This window comes from Nicotiana tomentosiformis, chromosome 2, assembly GCF_000390325.3.
Source record: "Nicotiana tomentosiformis chromosome 2, ASM39032v3, whole genome shotgun sequence".
Classification (NCBI taxonomy): Eukaryota; Viridiplantae; Streptophyta; class Magnoliopsida; order Solanales; family Solanaceae; genus Nicotiana; species Nicotiana tomentosiformis.
In genome coordinates this window covers 154,141,843-154,147,433 of record NC_090813.1, presented here as the reverse complement: position 1 = coordinate 154,147,433, position 5,591 = coordinate 154,141,843, and the positions used below count along the sequence as shown (strand labels likewise).

Here is a 5,591-nt window from a genome sequence, read left to right as displayed (position 1 = left end):
GTAGAGTCTGGAGGATCGATATGGAGACATCTGTATTTATCTTTCAGAGGCTATGGAGTTTAGGAACAATCACTACACGAATTTTGACTTTTAACGACCATTTATAATGAAGGGATATGAATTCGGTCGTTATAGGTGTATCAACAACGATAACTTTTTTTTCCAGTTGTTAAAGTTAATTTTTAGTTTGATATTAACAAAGGGATAATATTCAGTCCCTAAAAGTCATAAATCTGGTCGTTAAAAATAAGAAAATAACGCTAACTTTTTCCTCACAATTAGCCCACTCGCGTCACTTTCCCCTCTTTGTTTGCCCAACCCATAATTGTTTCCAACCCACTTTTCTTTCTATTTTATCATACATCACTTACTTGAAATTGGGCAGTTGAACTCTGTAAAGCATCAGGTCTTGTGTTCCTCTCTACAATCTTACGGTTTTGTTCTTCTTCTTCTCAAAGTAAGTTCTAATCTTGCAGTATTATTGTGAAATTAGGCGCTTTTTTTATATTTCTGGATTTCTTAATCAACTAAAGAATTTAACCTTGCTTGAATTAAACTACAACCAATTTACTAGAACAATCCCATCATCACTTTCTGAACATCGTAATTTATCAACAATCCACTAGACCGCAATAAACTCACTGGACAAATTCTAGAATCATTCGGAAAATTCAGGGGACAAATCCCAAATCTATACCTTTAACATAACAGCCTCACTAGCCCAGTACCAAAATCTTTAGCCAATTTGAAATTTACAATACTTGAGTTTTCAAGGAACTATTTAGAAGGTGATGTTTCTTTCTTGTTTAGGAAGAATAAGAAAATTAGGTTAATTTATTTGTCAAGGAATACATTAGAGTTTGATCTTTCGAAAGTGGAGTTCCTGGAGAGTTTAATTGGTTGGGTTTGAATCATAATCGAATACATTAGATTATCTCTTTATAAGTCTCCCTTTACCTTGTGTTTACAAGGGAGTGTTCTTGTGCCTATCTTCCGTATTTCTCTTATTTTGTTAGTGGGAAACCATGATTCTATCTTTTGCTTCTATTTTGGACGAAAAAGTAATTAGTAATATATTATTGCCGATGATTGGAAACTTCTTTATTCCAAAATTTCTGCTTTGATTTTGACTTAGGAAAATAAAATGGTCAAAGATAGTTTTGCCTGATTCAATTAACCGGGACATCTATCTCGAGCCAAAACTATTTGAACTGGTTGTGTAGTATTCCAGAAAAAATACACTGATTTACTTCTGTAGGTGAACCGCATCTATTGATTGATGAAGATGTACTGATTTTTACTAATAGTGATATAAAAGGCATTCTGCAACAGATTCATCAAAGAATAATTCACTATCCTTAGCTATGCAAGAGAACTTAGTAATATTTAAAGGCCTATTGTATTCTTATTGATGTTTTGTCTTAAGTCTTTTATTCATTCACTTTTAATGGCTTAATGAGTCTGCAACGAACATCCCTACCTATTTATGTGAAATGGAAAAATGCAGCTTAGGCATACTGGAAAATATTACCTGATCACCCTTTAACATCCTAGCTAAATTGTTCTCCGAAACATTACGTCGAACACTCAAGTCCTTAGAAAAAACACACTACCTCGTTTATGTTTGTCATTGGTAGTAGCTGGAATTATTTGCTGCAACAATTTAGGATCATTCATATTTGAAGAGTTTGTATTTTAGCCCTACTCATCTGCTAGGATTTCAAATGCGTTTGGACTGGTGACAGTTTGTACTTTGTAAAATGTGAAAAGCCGTGTACGCTAGATGACGAGTACGTACTTCGGCTTATATGTGCAAAAATTATTGGGTTAAAGTCTTAGGCATTTTTGTGTAGTAAATTGGATAATTGTTGGCATTTATTAAATCCTCTATTTGCCATGCCTCAATCCATGTTTGTCGAATTTGTTTTTATATGATAATTTGGTGTGATTGTCACTTGAATTTTTATGTGAATTCCGTGAGTTTGTTGATTTGATATTTTCTGAAAATAATTATATTATTAATTTTTCATATGCAAATAATTAATTAAATAAGTTTAAATTGAGGCGTTAATATAATTATCAAGAATTTGGATTAATGAAGGCGTTGCCCTATACTGAGTTATTTTCCATCTCTGTTGTTGTTATTTTTGAGATTTTGTGTACATTGTGTGGAGCCTTCGGCTACTTGCTGTAAATTTAAGAGAATTTGTTGTGTCTTTAGAATTGGTTGTGGTCTACGGGCAAATTGTGATATGAAATGCTGTATTGTGTTGTCGTGATAATATTCATTGTAAACTGTTGTGTGCTTTGAGTTATTATTATGAGGACATAAAGGTGGCATTCCACTATTGACATTATGTGGGTATAAGGGTAGCATTTTACTGTGGTTATGTGTGTTGGGATATTGTCTGGACGGAGTGATAAGGGTGGCTATTAATAGGAGTGATAAGGTGGCTATTGATATTGTTAGGGCAGAGAGATAAGGGTGGCTATGATTATGGAGTGATACAGGTGGCTATAGAAGAGATAAGGGTGGTTATTGTGCAACTTGTCTTGTTGTTGGTAACTTGATAATAGTCTGATTCATGTTGAAATTATGAGCCTGTGGCTATTGCCGGGCGGATTATGTTATTGGCACGTGAAGTGTCAGTGCAACTGTGATATGAAATGTGGGCATGAGGTGCCAGTAAAATATAATGATTATGTTATTGGCACGCGAACTGTCCGTGCAGATGTGATAGGAAATGTGGGCACAAGGTGCCGGCGAAATATAATGATTTTGATTATTGGCACATGAGTTGACCGTGTGGTGTTGAAAGAAATATGGGCACGAGGTGCAGTAAAAATATGAAAGTGGGCTGAGACCCGTATTTTATGATTATGGAACGAGGTGTCATAGAGTGACTTTTATTTGAAAGAGTTTTATATTCAAAAGATATTTATTTGAAAGGAGTATATATGCAAGATTTTTATTTGAAAGAGTTTTATATTCAAAGGATATTTATTCGAAAGAAATATATTCGGAAGGTATTTATTCGAAAGAATTATATGTGAAAGATTTATATTTGAAGGACTTGTTTAATTGGTTGTACTTGTGTTTCTTATTCGTTTGAGTAATAATTATGATGTTCTTGCTGCCTTGATGTTTATATCACTAGTTGATTGTTGTTGCTATCACTGCCATTTATTGTCCATTATTTTTGTTTACTATATTGCACAGATTATTAGACTAGTGAGTGCCTTGACTTTACCTCGTCACTACTCATACTACACTTCTGCACATTGTTATGCATAGCCAGGTATTGGAGATATTGGACTCGGCAGAGTTAGTGTGTTGATCACAAGGATTCAAGGTAAAGCTGCTTGGTCGTCGCAGTCCCTTGGAGTCTTTCTATTTTATTGTACTATCAACTCTTATTCGAACAATATTGTATATTCGATCCTTGAGATCATTGCATGTATTCTGTTAGAGTTCGTGACTCAGTATTGCCAGTCTTGGGAGGTTGTTATAATTATTTCCATTGTGGGTTTCGTTTATCTGTTTTAAAAAAATGGCTTGAAATGAAATTGAAATCGGCTTACCTAGTCTTAGAGACTAAGCGCCATCACGACACTTTAGGTGGGATTTTGAGTCGTGACAAGTTGGTATCAGAGCTCTAGGTTCATAGGTTCTACGAGTTACAGGTTCTACGAGTCACGAACGAGTCTAGTAGAGTATTGCAAATCGGTACAGAGATATCCGTACTTATCTTTGAGAGGCTACAGAATTGTTAGGAAATTTCCACTTCTTTCATTCTGGTCGTGCGAAATTTGTTGAATTTAGAATTTGAGCCTATGTATCTCTATTCTCTCACATATGGTGAGGACACGTACTACTAGATTAGCTGAGCGGACACCCGCGCATATTGCTAGGCCCTCAAGAGGCCGTGGCCGAGGTAGAGGTCGAGGAAGGGCACATGTTATAGCTAGAACATCGGTTAGAGGTGCAGTTGAGGAGCCGCCAGTTTCTCCAGTTGGGGGAGAGGCACCATACATGTTGTTACCCCTGGACTTCAGGAGACTTTAGCACAGTTACTAAAAAAGTTTGGTACATTTCCTCGAGCGGGATTGATCTCCGTTTCACCAAATATATCACATATTCGGGGAGGAGTTCAGACTCGTACTGCCCGTACTCCAGAGTAGCAGGTTCATATTTGTCATGTTACGGGTATAGTACCGGTACAGCCTGTTATTCCGAATCAGCCCGAGGTCAGGCTAGAGGCATCAAAAGAAGAACAAAGGAGACTTGAGAGATTTAAGAGGTATAGTCCACCTACCTTCAGTGGTACAGCTACCGAGGATGCCCGGGGATTTCTAGAAAAGTGCCACCGTATTCTCAGCACCATGGGTATTGTGAAAGTAAGCAGAGTTGCCTTTACTACATTTCAGTTGTCAGGAGCAGCATATTGATGGTGGCAAGTTTATGAAGAGGGAAGATCAGCCGTTGCAATACCACCAACATGGGCTCAATTTTCAAAAATATTATTAAAAGAGTTTGTTCCCAGACTCTCTGGAATGCATGGCACACAGAGTTTGAACAGTTGCGTTAGGGCACCATGACGGTGTCAAAATATGCTATCAGGTTCAGTGAGTTAGCCCGACATACACCTATCTTGGTTCCTACAGTTAGAGAGCGAGTTTGGAGATTCATTGAAGGGCTTGATTATTATTTAGAAATAAGCATGGCTCGAGAATTGCAGACTAACATTCCATTTCAGCAAGTAGTAGAGATTGCCAGAAGTTAGAACGTGTTCGAAGTGAGGCAAAATGAGTCTAAAGAGACCAAAAGGTCTCGGAACTCTGGAGGATTCAGTGGATTTTACTCTGCAGCTATGACTCATCATGGGGGAGGCTCGGGCAATTGGTCAGCCCAGTCCGCAATTCATAGTACTCGTACTGCTCCCTTTAATACGTTTAGTGCACCACCAGCACAAGGTTGTTATAGTGGGTATTCCAGTTATCCAGCACAGACTCAGTACGAGCAGCCGTGACCTCAGAGGGATAATTATGAGTGTGGCGATACTAGGCACATCATGAGAGATTGTCCCAGACTTGGGAGAGGCGAATTTCATAAAAACACTTAGGCTACATGCTTTATTCCAGTTAATACCCCACGTGCACAACCAGTTAGGGGTGGAGGATAGGCCGGTAGAGGGAGCCCAAGAGAGGGAGGCCCGACCCGTTAATATAATTGCTATGAATTGGCTGAGGCCGATACACCAGATAGTGTCGTTACATGTATGAATTAATTTATAATAAAAGGAGCACTATTCTTATTTTGAGAACTCCTTTCATGCTCCTTATATGGTGGATTAGTGAATTTGCACTCCACTCCCGTGTTTATCCCTATTGGGAGATTTTATGGTATTAGCCTGTGTGTATCATTTTTTTTTTGTACATTATTGTTGGCTATGAGTCAAAAAGTGACTTTTTATTACTCACTATAGTGGGTTTTGATGTAATTTTGGGATAATTGATTACAATTTTATGAATTATATGCCTTACCGGTATGGGGTCCATTATGTGTTGTGAAATTGTTTCACGGAATTTAT

The 5,591-nt window shown here is 37.5% G+C and overlaps 1 long non-coding RNA gene across 1 annotated transcript; it reads left to right on the top strand.

Annotated features, from left to right (window-relative positions):
• The first annotated feature begins 322 nt into the window (after positions 1-322).
• LOC117276871 (uncharacterized) lies at positions 323-3,469 on the top strand. Its single transcript, XR_004507129.2, has 2 exons — positions 323-457; positions 3,300-3,469. It is a non-coding gene; the product is annotated as an uncharacterized lncRNA (long non-coding RNA).
• Positions 3,470-5,591: the final 2,122 nt, after the last annotated feature.